General features: G+C 31.9%; 1 protein-coding gene across 1 annotated transcript in view; it reads left to right on the top strand.

Moving 5' to 3' along the window:
• The window catches only part of LOC143616795 (aspartic proteinase oryzasin-1-like), a 48,998-nt gene that overhangs the window by 12,859 nt on the left and 22,944 nt on the right, over nucleotides 1-13,195 (top strand). The window lies entirely within an intron of this gene.

The raw sequence follows: 13,195 nt of genomic DNA, 5'->3' as shown, positions 1-13,195 counted from the left end.
AACCCAAAATAAAAATCAGAAAAACCTAGAATTTTCGCGCATCGCGATGATCGGAGTAAGACCCCGTCGCGTAGCGCGACGAGCAACAAAACTAAAACGTTTAGATGACACTTTTGGTCCTTAGAGTTTGATTAAATGTAAATTTAAATATTTAACACATAAAGCGAGATTAACGAAGGAGTTTAAAATATAATCATACATTAAAATTTAAAGAGGATCCGAAATTCAAACGAGTTAGGTTTTCGGGTTTGAAAATTAACGGATGCTACAAAGTCTTGGATTTACCACCCGTCATTGGAATCTCGATTCGTGCTGCTGTGGCAACTACAAGGATTTCATCAAAGTCAATCCCGGGTTTTTGTACTTACCTTTAGCAAAAGTCACGCCTTGTGTTTATTATCAAGCCGTCAGCATTTTGTTTTACTTTGACTACCTATTTTAAACCAATTGCTTTAACGCCTTTTGGTAATTAATTCTATTAAACTCCGAGTTATGATTTCTCAATTGATTCGATCTTGACCCACATCACTTTCATCCATTCAGGTTTTGATTTTTCTTCGTGAAAATTGCTTGGTTCATCACTTATTAGTAGTAGCAATATATCTTCAAAGCCCTCATTCAAGTTCAACCCGTAATCTCCAAATTTAACATTTATAACCATGGGTTAAGTTGAGTGACTCAAATTTATTTGTGGCTCATTATGATAACCGAACTGTTACTGGTAGCTGCTTTAGTTGCTGAACGACTCGAGGAGCTGTTATTTGCGCAATACAAATTGCCGGGCTCATCAAAATTAGTTCAATGTTGGGAAAGCGATGGAATTCATCGACACGCTGTTGTCTTCTCCGCATAGGCCGGAAAATTGGTCATCACTATTGATAGGGCTGTTATTGGTGTATATGTGTTGGCTATTGTTGATTGGGCTATCGTTAATTTGGCCTAGTCTCAATGCCAACTGTTTTTTTTTTTCAGTATACAATAAACATATCCGATTTTCGAGAATCCACATCATCAAAAGATTCTGTTCCGGGGCAGTTCCACCCCTCTATCCCATTAAATTTGAAGTCTAAACTCATGACAATTTTATGGTTTCGTGGGTTATATAAGCTATACGCCTTGGTACCCAGTTTCATCCCGAGGTGGATAAGGCATCTTGATATATCGTCTAATTTTTTTTTCAAGCGAGGTTTGTCCTACTAATGTTCAGGTAGAATATCTATTGATCAAATATGTTTTATGTCAAACCACCTCGCCTTATAAACAACATGGAGCCTTCAAAATGCTTCGCTTCATACCATTGAGAGTTCGATTTCGTATCTCAACTACACAATTTTGTTTTGGCATGAACGAAATGGTCAAATGTCTTGCCACTCCTTTGTTTTCACATAACAACTTTAGTTGATGCTCGATAAGATGTTTTACTCGGGAATGACTTTCTTGTTTGTTTTCCTAGCATGCACGATTCACACCATCGGTTTTCTTGGCGAATCTTAAGAACACTTATAACCATTCTCGTCAATGTCCTCAACATTTGGAAATTGAGGTGACCCATTCTTGTGTGTATACCACAGTCTTTGTTTATTTGTTTTTAGAAAAACTAGACTTCCCACCTCTAAGTTTATCGTATAGAGTCAACTCTTGTTTCTTGTAACTTTTCATTAAGATTACTCGATATTTTTCAGACATTATTTGGAAGAAGAACCTCATTCGAACATCGCAATCGGATTTTGTTGCTGCGCAATACTAATAATACTATTTTGTATGTTCGAGATATAGTAGATGTCGTTCAATAGCTTTATTAGCTTTATTCTCTGGTTTTCCCTTCAAATACGAAGAATCCTTTTTTTTTTTAAAAAAACTAGAAATGGGTGGGGGTGGGGTGAATATATTTTCTTTGATTCTGTGCCAATTTTAGTAAGTTACTACTTTGTTAAACTTTTTTATCTTCTGAAACAAACACAAACAAGTAAATAGTTTAAAGGTTAGAAATGACACAACCGGATTTTTAGAGGTACAAGTGAATGTTAAGTTATTCGCTCTAAGTGTTCACCTCGATCCGCCGATTAAGATTTTTTCACTAGTTGTCTCCGTAAAATGGTAGGGATCACCAATACAATCATCTCACTCTTCAAAGGAAGTATCACCTTCTTCACCAAGCACACCAAGACTTACTTTATAATTCTTCTTTATCTTATACTATATCAATATAGTAAGTCTTCACGTAATAGTGTGTGCCCCCCCCCCCCCCCCCCAAATCATTAACAAAATGATGAATCCTCACATGTCAAAATACTATAACAACCTCTAGTGTTTATCCCTGAAAATACAAGATGATTGGATTGATAGCTTAGAAAAGCTCTTATTTTTTCTCAACACTTTTATCTTTTCTTTAGATAATTGAAGATTGATTAGACTTGAATAATTGGAAGAGATTAACCTTGAAATGTTTATGTAAATGATGTAGAGCAAAGGGGTAAAAACTTAGTTTGAATAAGTTTTCTATTTATATCCAAGCACACGAGATGCAAGGATTCTTGGCTGGACATCGGACGGTTGATCCCAAAGCGACCGTGGACACCCTTTCCACTTCACATTGGGTTTGGCAATGTGAACGTTATATGTAGTCATTGTATTCTCTTTTTTTTAACTTCTTTTGGTAGACCAACACATGTGACAAGTCATCCCAATCATTCTCACTTCTCCGTACAACATAACTAAGTATTTCAACCATTTGGTTAAACAGACTTTATAATCTTCATCCAAAGCTTCAACCCTTGCATTGTGTTTGACTTGCCCATTTGGTGAAGGTTGGTTATTCAATGCATGGTTTGAATGAAATACATACCCAAAAAGGAATAAATCTTTCAAATAATATTTGAAATTCAAATATTATATATTTAAACAATTTCGTTTAAACATACTTTTGTAAACTTATCATAAGTTTATAAAAACTAATAGCCTAACTTGAATAAGTTTTTAATCAATCTTCAATGGATTTGTCTTGTGATTTCTTCATCTTCATGTTGATGAAGATATGTTGATTTTAACACTTTGTAGATTTGGACTTCATAATTTCTCTAATCTTTGATCTTGAATGTGTAGTCTTGATTAAGTGTTTTGTTTCTTAATTACAACTAATGATAATCAATCAAGTATTAAGGGACATGTGTGTGACACATAGAATCAGTGATGAACTAATATTATTTTATGTCATATTGTCATAATTAAGTAATTGTCAAAATATTAAGGCCGATTTAAGTTCAATCCATTGTTTTTCAAACAGTTTTTTATCACAGTGGTTGATCCATTCCTGAATTTAACCTGCCCAGTAATTTGGTCCTTGTGCTCGGTGAAGAATCAAATTTGTTCCACATACCATTATCGAAGTATCAAATTTGTTTGTCATTCGAATTGGCTTTAACTATGTTTAGCAAGCCATTCTCTTTGTTGTGGTATAGTTTCTTGACTGAAATTCATTATAAAAGCAATGCACCATCTACCCCTTTAAGCTCGTCCTTGTTCATTATTTCCATCTTTGCCTCTTTTAAAGTCGTTTGGGCCACTTAAAACTAAAGTTCTTAAACTTGTCACACCTTCAACATTAAATTTTTGAGAGATCTCATTTAGCATTATCATTTTGATCGATTTGGTTTTATTCAGCTTAGGTTTTGGGTGGTTCCCCTTTTGATCTTGTCTTGTATCATAGCTTCAATCACATCCCCCAGACGCGTATGTGTCACGTCCAAGACCCCTTTTAGGTTGTCATAGTTTCGATTAGTATACGATTCCAAATTCTTAAGCATTAACTTAACTCTACAGTTTATCCACGTCTATCATTATCTCTTTGTAGGCCTTTAAACATCTCACAACATCATCATAACATATGGGTTTGTGATTCAACACATGTTGGAGTGAAGCAAGGATGTGGATAAAGCGTTTTAACAAGATCATGAGAAATTTATTAACAAATATATTCTCTTCAAACAGCTCCCCATATGAGGTTGTTTTTAACTTATCCCGTTATCTTAGCCACATACTTGTCAATTGTATTCATATCCTTCATCCTTGTAATGCCGAATTCTTTAATCAAGGTTTGGAGCCTTGCTTGCTTTATCCGGTTGGCTCCGAGGTTTCGTGACTTAATTGTTTCCCATATCACTTTATCCGAGTCGAAATCGTAATTTTCAATATATGGTATTCGGGGATAGATTGAAAAAATATCGTGGTTGCAATATTTTTTTTCCTCGATTTAGTGGTTTTCAAATGCAATTGCATCTCATACTCCCTGGGTGTTCAATATTACCTTCATCAGGATCGCCCAAATCATGTAGCTTTTCGCTCTTAACATTTGACATTACAACAAGTTTGGATTCATATCCGATTCTTTGGTAGGTTATTGATCACCCATTGTTAGCCTTCGTTGGGGTTTGTTTATAGGTGATCATTGATGATGGAGTTCTTTAATCCAAGCCGTAAGACGACCAAGACTCTTGTTCTTTGGTTTCTTCATAGGTCGCACCCCCTGAACATTTTATGGTAGCTCCTTCGATGATGGTGGGTTATCGATCATGCGTTCTTGATTGGTAATAACTTCTTGATCTTGGATTCGAATTCATAATTGGAAATGATATTCATAAATAGTTTCCAAAACACCCAAAGGTTTGTTGTAATAAAAAACTCATTCAAAACTTAATTACAATAACTAAACCCCACCCTATATATATTTATATATATATATATATATATATATATATATATATATATATATATATATATATATATAGGGAGAGGATCAAGAGAAAACTCACATTTAGAGAGAAAACTAAAAAACTCTAAAGAATATTTTCAATTAAAAATAAAAAAACTCCTAAAGTAAAAAACTAAAAAACTCCTAAAAACTCCTAAAGAATTATTTTTAATTAAAAATAAAAAAATATTTTCAAAATTCTGTTTTAGTCATTATTCTTATGTTTTCTTATATTTCACTCGAAAAATATAAAAAAAATAAAAATAAAATAAAATAAACCCGCTGTAATGCACATACATATTACTGTGCGATACCGTTGTATTACACATGTGTATTACTATGTATTTTTGAGTTTAATAGTGTTTTATTGCATATATTCAATATTTGTGTATTGTATATGTGTAGTAGTGTTGTATTATATGAAAAAAAATAATAATAATAAAATAAAAGTCGATGTGGTGCACATTTGCGTTAATGTTGTATTACACATACGTACTAATATGTATTCGATGTGTGTATTAGTCTTATATTGCATATATACAATAATGTGTATCAAATATGTGCAATAGTGTTGTATTCTATGCAATACAAACACTTTTGCATATATGCAATGCACACTATTACACATGCGCACTATACCGACGAGGTTATTGACAAGTTTTTTTTTGAACCAATAACAACATATAAGAATAATGGGAAAAAAAGAAACTTCAAAAAAAAAAAAAAATTTAAGTTAAAAATAGTTTTTTAGAAGTTTTTAGGAGTTTTTAGGTTTTCTCTTTAAGAGGAGTTTTCACTAGAACCCATCCCTATATATATATATATAGGGTGGAGTTATAATAAGAAGTAAAGTGTGTCTAAAAGTGTAAGAAGTAATCTAGTGCGTTAGATTTAGTGATTTGATGATCCGGATGAAAAGTGTGTTTTTTAGCGGTGTGTTTTATTTTAATACCTTTTTTATAACACTCCGGGGGTATAATCGTTAAGTGTGTTATATTATATATGGAAACAAGGTATATAACAGTGTGTTTTAAATCGAAATGATCAAAATTTAAAAAAAAAAACACAAGATTTTAATCAAAATTTAAAGCATAACACCAAGAACATCAAGAACAAAAACACACTTTTATTAACAACATCAAAAACACCAAGAACAAAAACACACTAATTTTTTCATGCCAACTTTCATTAACAGAAACACACTATAAACACAAAGAACTAAAACAAATTTGTTTATCATCATGAACATCATAGGTGTGTTTTAACCAGTACCGATAATCACAACAATAATCAAACCGTAAATCCCCAACACTCAGGTCATAAACACCGACATAATCACCTTCATCGTCAAAAACAAAAACTTGTGGCGGCGGCTAGCTAAACAGCGGTAACTGGTAGGGTGTAGATCTGAACGGCTAGATGGAAGTTGAATAACGGTTGTACAGTTAGGCTGGTGGCAGTGGCTGAACGGCGGTTGTAGGGTTTGCGGTGGGGCGGCAGTGGCCTTGAGGCAGAGAGATATAGGGTTTGTGGTTGTAGATCTCAGCTTTTGGGGGCGGAGGATTACCAGCGGCCATCGGATAACCATCATCCGTGGGATAACCAGCGGCCACGGCGTGCAGTGGCGGAACCCTTACTAGTCGCCGGAAAAATTAACATGTTCAGACATGGTTGCCAGAAAAGTTATCAATCAATAGATAACCCGATAGGGTTTTCTTCTGGTTGTTGTTGTTACGTGATGACGTCGTCAGCAGTGGAGATTGGGTTTCAGCGAATTTCGAACTCGGTAGGACGTGTGGTTCATGGGTTTGTTGTCTGATTGTTGTGGATCCAAGATTTCGGGTTGATTAGTGTTTGATCATCGGATGAAGTAGCCATGGAATGGTGAGCAGAATATTGAGATAGAGAAGATGATTATAATAAGTTTTAAACTAATTCCAAAAATAATAAAAATGATATGGACGATCCTACCCTTATGTGTTTTAATTAATCTAATGGTTCAGATCACTTTCTACACTTTTTAGAAAAACTTCACTTCTTATTTTAACCTTGCTATATACACACATATATATATATATATATGTGTGTGTGTGTGTGTGTGTGTGAGAAGTATATAATGAAAATCCACTTGAGTTGTGAAAACCCTATGTAACATAATTTTTTTGTACACACGTAATATATGTTGTAACATTTAATATAAAACATCGAAAACTAAAAAAATGTTTTGCTATTTTTTAACATTTTTTTACTAATTTTTATATATGTTTTCAGGAGAGAGAAAAAATTATTTTTGTATTTACATTTTTTATTAACTTTAATTGTGGAAAACAAAATTTAAACTTTAATTAAAAACATGTGGTTGAGAATGGGTTTTTAGAGTTTTCACAACTCAATTGAGTTTTTATTTTAACCTTACCCTATATATATACATATATATAATATGAAATACGAATAATACGCATATGTCCCCAAAACGTTAGAAAAATTAGTAAAATAGGGGAATGATAAAACTCACCTTAGACTAAAGGCAAGTGAATATAATTACGATTAAACGAGTTAAAGATTAAGCGAGTCGCCCACTAACGCGTCAAACGAGATAAATGATCAGAATCTGAAACTTTGAGATATGATAATATATGTAAAAACAAACTCGTTGCAGATGAAATCAATCCAAACGGATGTTTAGAATTCCAGTTATGTTAAATTTAAGATTTAAACGAGTCGGTACTGACCAGAATCCGAACAGTGAGTCGGAAGTCGAGTTTTGGTCAGTAGCCTTAAAATTTCGTTACGAGAATAAAAGTCTTCTGGACCAAGCGTCGGTTTTGACCAAAAGTATGAGAAAACTTAAAGTCAAACTTGTTGACTGTTTTGCCCTTTAACGGGTTTTAATGAAATTGACCTGTCAACACCCTTCAATCTCAGAAATTGATTGAAGATTATTAACTAAGGAATGTGTATGGACAATAATTAGTTTACAACTTACCTAGAAAGTGAAATAATCAACAGAACGAAGAGTCAAATGTCCAAAAGTAAGCAAAGTCAACCGTTTATATGTGCATCTTCAACAATATTTCAAAAACCGAAGAGTTCTATGAGAGGCAGATGAGGGTGACAGCTGAGAAGGCTCTCTTAGAGTTAGAGTAAAGTTTCTGGCAGATAAATATGATATGTTTATATAAGAATTACAAAAACGAACCAACTATGGTTAATATGCTCATTTAAGCAACCGAATATGAAATTAATGAGTAAATCGATGAAATAAACCAAAAGATTCATGCTTGATCAGTAAGTATGAATATGGACTTGTAATTTAGTTATAATCACTTTCTTGGACCTTAATTTACTCAACTTATGCCTAAAATAATCGATTTACATGCTAAAAACGAGTTTGGAAAGGAAATAAAGCATAGGATCTGTGCAGACCCCTCCCCGCGCCGCGCAACCACAAGGAGGGCCACCGTCACGTGGCACTCCGGCCTCCGGTGGGTAAGATTTTCATTTTTGGCAAAATAGGTCCTTTTAGTTTAATAATTGGACATTTAATGAACCTTTTATGCATAAAATAATAAATGAACAACATGGAAAGTATAAGAGGTAAAATGAACATGAGAAACTTTAATACTTATAGATATTTTATTTTGATTAATAGTAAAGATCCGAAAATGTTTCCGAGTCAGGTTAAACGTAAATGAATATGAGTTTGAAAAATCCGAGATGTTACAAGGGCTCAGAGCATGCTTCATCATTTATGCAACCAAAACACTGGTTGTTGGATGTCAATTGTTCATGGGCCTCGTTCCCCTACGACAGTTGATCCATTAGATGGTAACAATATGGTCAAGAAGAATCCTAAAGATTATTATGATCAAGATCTAGAGAAATTTGAATTGAATGTCAAAACTCGTGCAATGGTTGCCATGACAATTCGAAATGAAATTTATGGTGGATTGATTCATTGCAAGTCTGCTATAGAAATGTGGGATGCACTGAAAGAACAATTCGTCCTTGAGAATACATGAGAAATTCTCACATAGCAGTATGAGGAATTTTGTCATTTGAAATAAGAGAATCTAACTCAACAATTTGAAAGGTTCACTACATTAATCAGTAAATTGAATATGGTCTAAGTTCATTACTAAACTCAGCTCTGAATAACTAATTTCTAAGATCTCTACCTGAAAACTTGGATACCCATTTTATCATTGTAAGAAGATTACCAAATTTTAAGGATCTGAGTTTAAAATTCTTTATGGTATGTTGCTTACTTTTGAAACATAAATAAGTCAAAAGAATAGGTTGATCTCAACTGGTAAATTTGCTAATGATTATACCATTGGATACGCACTTTTGTGTCAAGAAACACAGTCCAACCAAACTACTGACCAAGCCTATGGCTATCATATAGACATAACTACTAGTATTGGTTCAGGGTTTGAGAATCAAGCTTTTGTTGCTCAAAAGAATCCTCAAAATATGTATGACAATTTATCTTTTGTTATGGATGATTTGCAGTAGAGTTAATGGCCATTTTCATCCCTGTGATTTGCTACTTTTGCCACTTCAGTCTAAAGTTTGAAATTTTGTCAATTTAGTCCTTATAGTTTTAAAAATAAGCCAATTACGTCCCCCCCGCGTCTAACGGCATCCAACTATGTCGTTAGTTTAAGGGTATTTGTGTCTTTCTTATTTTTATTTTGAGTTAATGGTCATTTTTGTCCCAGTGGTTTGATATTTTTGCGACTTCAGTCCAAAGTTTGAAATTTTGTCAATTTAATGTTTAATTTAATTTAGATTTTTTTTGTCTATAATCCCTAAGAGCATAATCCAAGCCCAAAACTGTCGTGTATCGACCAAAACAGGTCTACATTTAATTTTTCTAAAGCAATAATAATACCCCCCCCCCTCGTATTTTGTTTCTAGACATTTCCTAAACTCTCTCCCATGGTGGAATTCAATGGTAAAGTGGTCAGGGTAATTCCCTAAAATCGAACTATACCGAAAAAACTAAAAAGCGTTTCTTTGATTAATGCATAATAGTTTGAGTTCAGAGATTAACATACCGGAGCAAACATCTGGGTCAAAATCAACATCAAGAGGTCTAATATCCCACATTTCCATGTTTGCTTAAGAAATCAATACACTAAATCGCATGTGATTTCTTCAAATCGTCGTGTTGTTCTTGAATTCGTCGAACTCTGGGGTTGTATATGGCTAAACGGTGTTGATTATGTCTAAAAAGAAGATTATAACCCTCACATAATTCGTCTTAGAATGTTCCTTTAGCCATGGGGACAGCTCCTTTCTTGGAGTTATCCATTGAAAAGTGTGTCATTACCTTGTCTATGTATGTACTTTGACTTAGCCCTAGAAGCCACTTGTCTATATATATGTGTGTGTGTGTGTGAAGTATAGAATGAAAACCCACTTAAGTTATGAAAACCCTGTGTAACATCGGGTTTTTTTTTTGTTGTTTTTTTACACACGTAATATATGTTGTAACATTTAATACAAAACATCGAAAACTAAAAAAAATGTTTTGCTATTTTTTAACATTTTTTTACTAATTTTTATATATGTTTTCAGGAAAGAGAAAAAGTTATTTTTGTATTTATATTTTTTATTAACTTTAATTGTGGAAAACAAGATTTAAACTTTAATTAAAAACATATGGTTGAGAATGGGTTTCTAAAGTTTTCACAAGTCAAGTGAGTTTTTATTTTAACCTTACCCTATATATATATACATATATATATATATATATGTATATATATATTGAGAATGGGTTTTTAAAGTTTTCACAAGTCAAGTGAGTTTTTATTTTAACCTTACCCTATATATATAGGGGACATATATCATACAAAGTAATATTTCATACTAAACATGCGAATCACACAATCAGGCGGTGGCAAATGTGTAAATAACTAGAAATCTCTCTTTTCCTCATAAACATTAGATCTGTCGATGCAGAACCATCAAACCCCTAAAAAATTCTTTCAAACTCTCTACAATTCTCTCAAAACTATCTACAATCATCAATCAATTTCACTTTGATCCAACTCAAAATCATCAATATATCATCAATCTATCATCAATTTAAAAAATTAGCAGATTTGGAACATCGATTATGAACAAGGTTAGATTAAAACGAAGTGGTGTTGTCGATGTGAACGAACTGAAGAATCAACAATCAAATTAATAATGAATCTCTGACTAATCACGAATCAATCATCAATTTGAAGAAACTAATTAATGTAATTATTAATTGATGTAAAAGCCCAATTTTAGATATAGTAATAGACGTGGAAATTGGTTGCATTTGTTTATGTTAAACAAGATGGAGTTAAAATGTATGGTTTCAATATTACTCTACTCATGTAAAGAATTACTCTACTTGTAAAATAATATTAAACTAGTTGAAATTGAAAATTATACTAGTTTGAATTGAAAATTACTCTACTTTGAAATTCAAAATTACTCTATTTGTAGTTTTAAATCACACTACTTGTAATATAAAATTACACAACTTGATATTGAAAATTACTTTACGTGAAATTTAACTTATTCTACTTGTATAAAATTACTCTACTTGTAAAATAAACTCACACTAGTTGTAACTGAAAATTACTCTATGTGAAATTTAGAAATACTTTACTTGTAATATAAAATTACACTATTAAGATTGAAAATTACTCTACGTGAAATTTAACTTGTAATATAATTTACTTTTTTCAACTAGAGTAATTATTATCTAAGTAGTGTAATTATCGAATCCGCTTCTTCTTCCTCTGCTTCAAAATCATGTTGGTTTAAAAATTACCTTGTGGTGACAAAATTGATTGGCAAATTGCACAAAACTCTGTAACAAACGGTCCAAGCATGGACGTTTACACTACTTACATTTTGTATTGTAATATAATTACTCTACTTATATAACTTTATTACTCTACTTTATTATAAAATTACTCTACTTGTAATCCAAAATTACTCTACTTAAAATTTGATTGCAACTTAATTACATATTCAAAGTAGTTACAGATCTTCTCTTCAACCATCGTAGTATCTTAATTGAATAATTATGTTTGTACGGAGCAATTTGTTCAAATGATTTTGCACACTTGATTGTTAATTGATTGACGCTTGGTAAGTACAATATTGCCACTGTTGGATTTCTAATTTTCCTTTGATTCGCACGTTTAGTATGAAAATTTAGTTTGTATTTGATCCAAACCCTATATATATATATATATGTGTGGGTAAAGTTAAAGTACAAAGGACAACAAAAATGAGAAGGGTGAAAAGGAATCTAATCCATTGATTTTAGATTTGAATGGTGGAAATTAATTTAAGAAAATAAATTAATGAGAATGGCATAAAGTTAAAATAACCCACTTTTGTTGACTTTTCTCTCTCCACATGCAAGACACATGTCAATTCAAATATCATTTTAAAACTTCCATAACTTTTTCATGCAACATTATTTTTTTAAAAGAATTTCAACATAATAACAAGAGTTTTTTTATCTTTAATATGAGTACCATATTGTTATATAAAAATAAAAAAAAATTAGTGGGTTTTTTATATTGTGTTATTGGTTGTTTCTTGTGTTTTTAAATTGGGTTTTCTATGTATTGTGTTATAGATTCTGGTCATTATGATATAAATTGGTACTCATACTAAAGATAAAAATTAAAACAAAGATTACGTCATTGTGTCTTTTTGTTTGTCATTGTATCTTTGTGCTCATCATTTGTCTTTCTACTTATCATTATGTTTTAGTCATTGTGTATTACATTCATGTCATTGAATAATATGTCGTTTCCATTGTGTTTTACGTTTCAGGTCATTGTGTTATATGTATTCATCATTGTGTTTTGCGTTTCATGTAATTGTGTAATATGTATTCATCATTGTGTTTTATGTGTTAAATAATTTGTTGTTATTTTATCATTAAATTTACGTATTATTATTACACAATCGTAATAAGCATTTAAAAAAACACAATGATGATTTGAAAGACACAATGACGAAAAAAACATAATGACAAACAGAAAGACACAATGACGAAAAAACACAATGACGAAAAGACACAATGACGTAAATTTTTTTTTTTAATTTTTATATAACAAAGTCATACTCATATTAAAGATAAAAAAATGTTTGTTATTATGGTGAAATTTTTTTTAAAAAAATAATGTTGCATGAAAAAGTTATGGCCGTTTTAAAATGATGGAGGAGTTGACATGTGACTTGCATGTGAAGAGAGAAAATATGTACTATTACTTTTATACCATTTTACCTTTGGTCCCCACTTGACACGTGTCAATTAACTATGGCTTCTCACACTTCTCTTTTTTGTTGGCCACTGTAGAATAACTCAACCCATATATACATATATATATATATATATATGGGAGGGTTATACTAAAAAGAAGTAGTTTTCTAGGA

Source organism: Bidens hawaiensis, unplaced genomic scaffold, assembly GCF_021521415.1.
Source record: "Bidens hawaiensis isolate Kalapana, Puna unplaced genomic scaffold, B.hawaiensis_p1.1 tig00002307_1, whole genome shotgun sequence".
Lineage (NCBI taxonomy): Eukaryota > Viridiplantae > Streptophyta > Magnoliopsida > Asterales > Asteraceae > Bidens > Bidens hawaiensis.
This window is presented reverse-complemented; position numbering and strand designations above follow the sequence as displayed.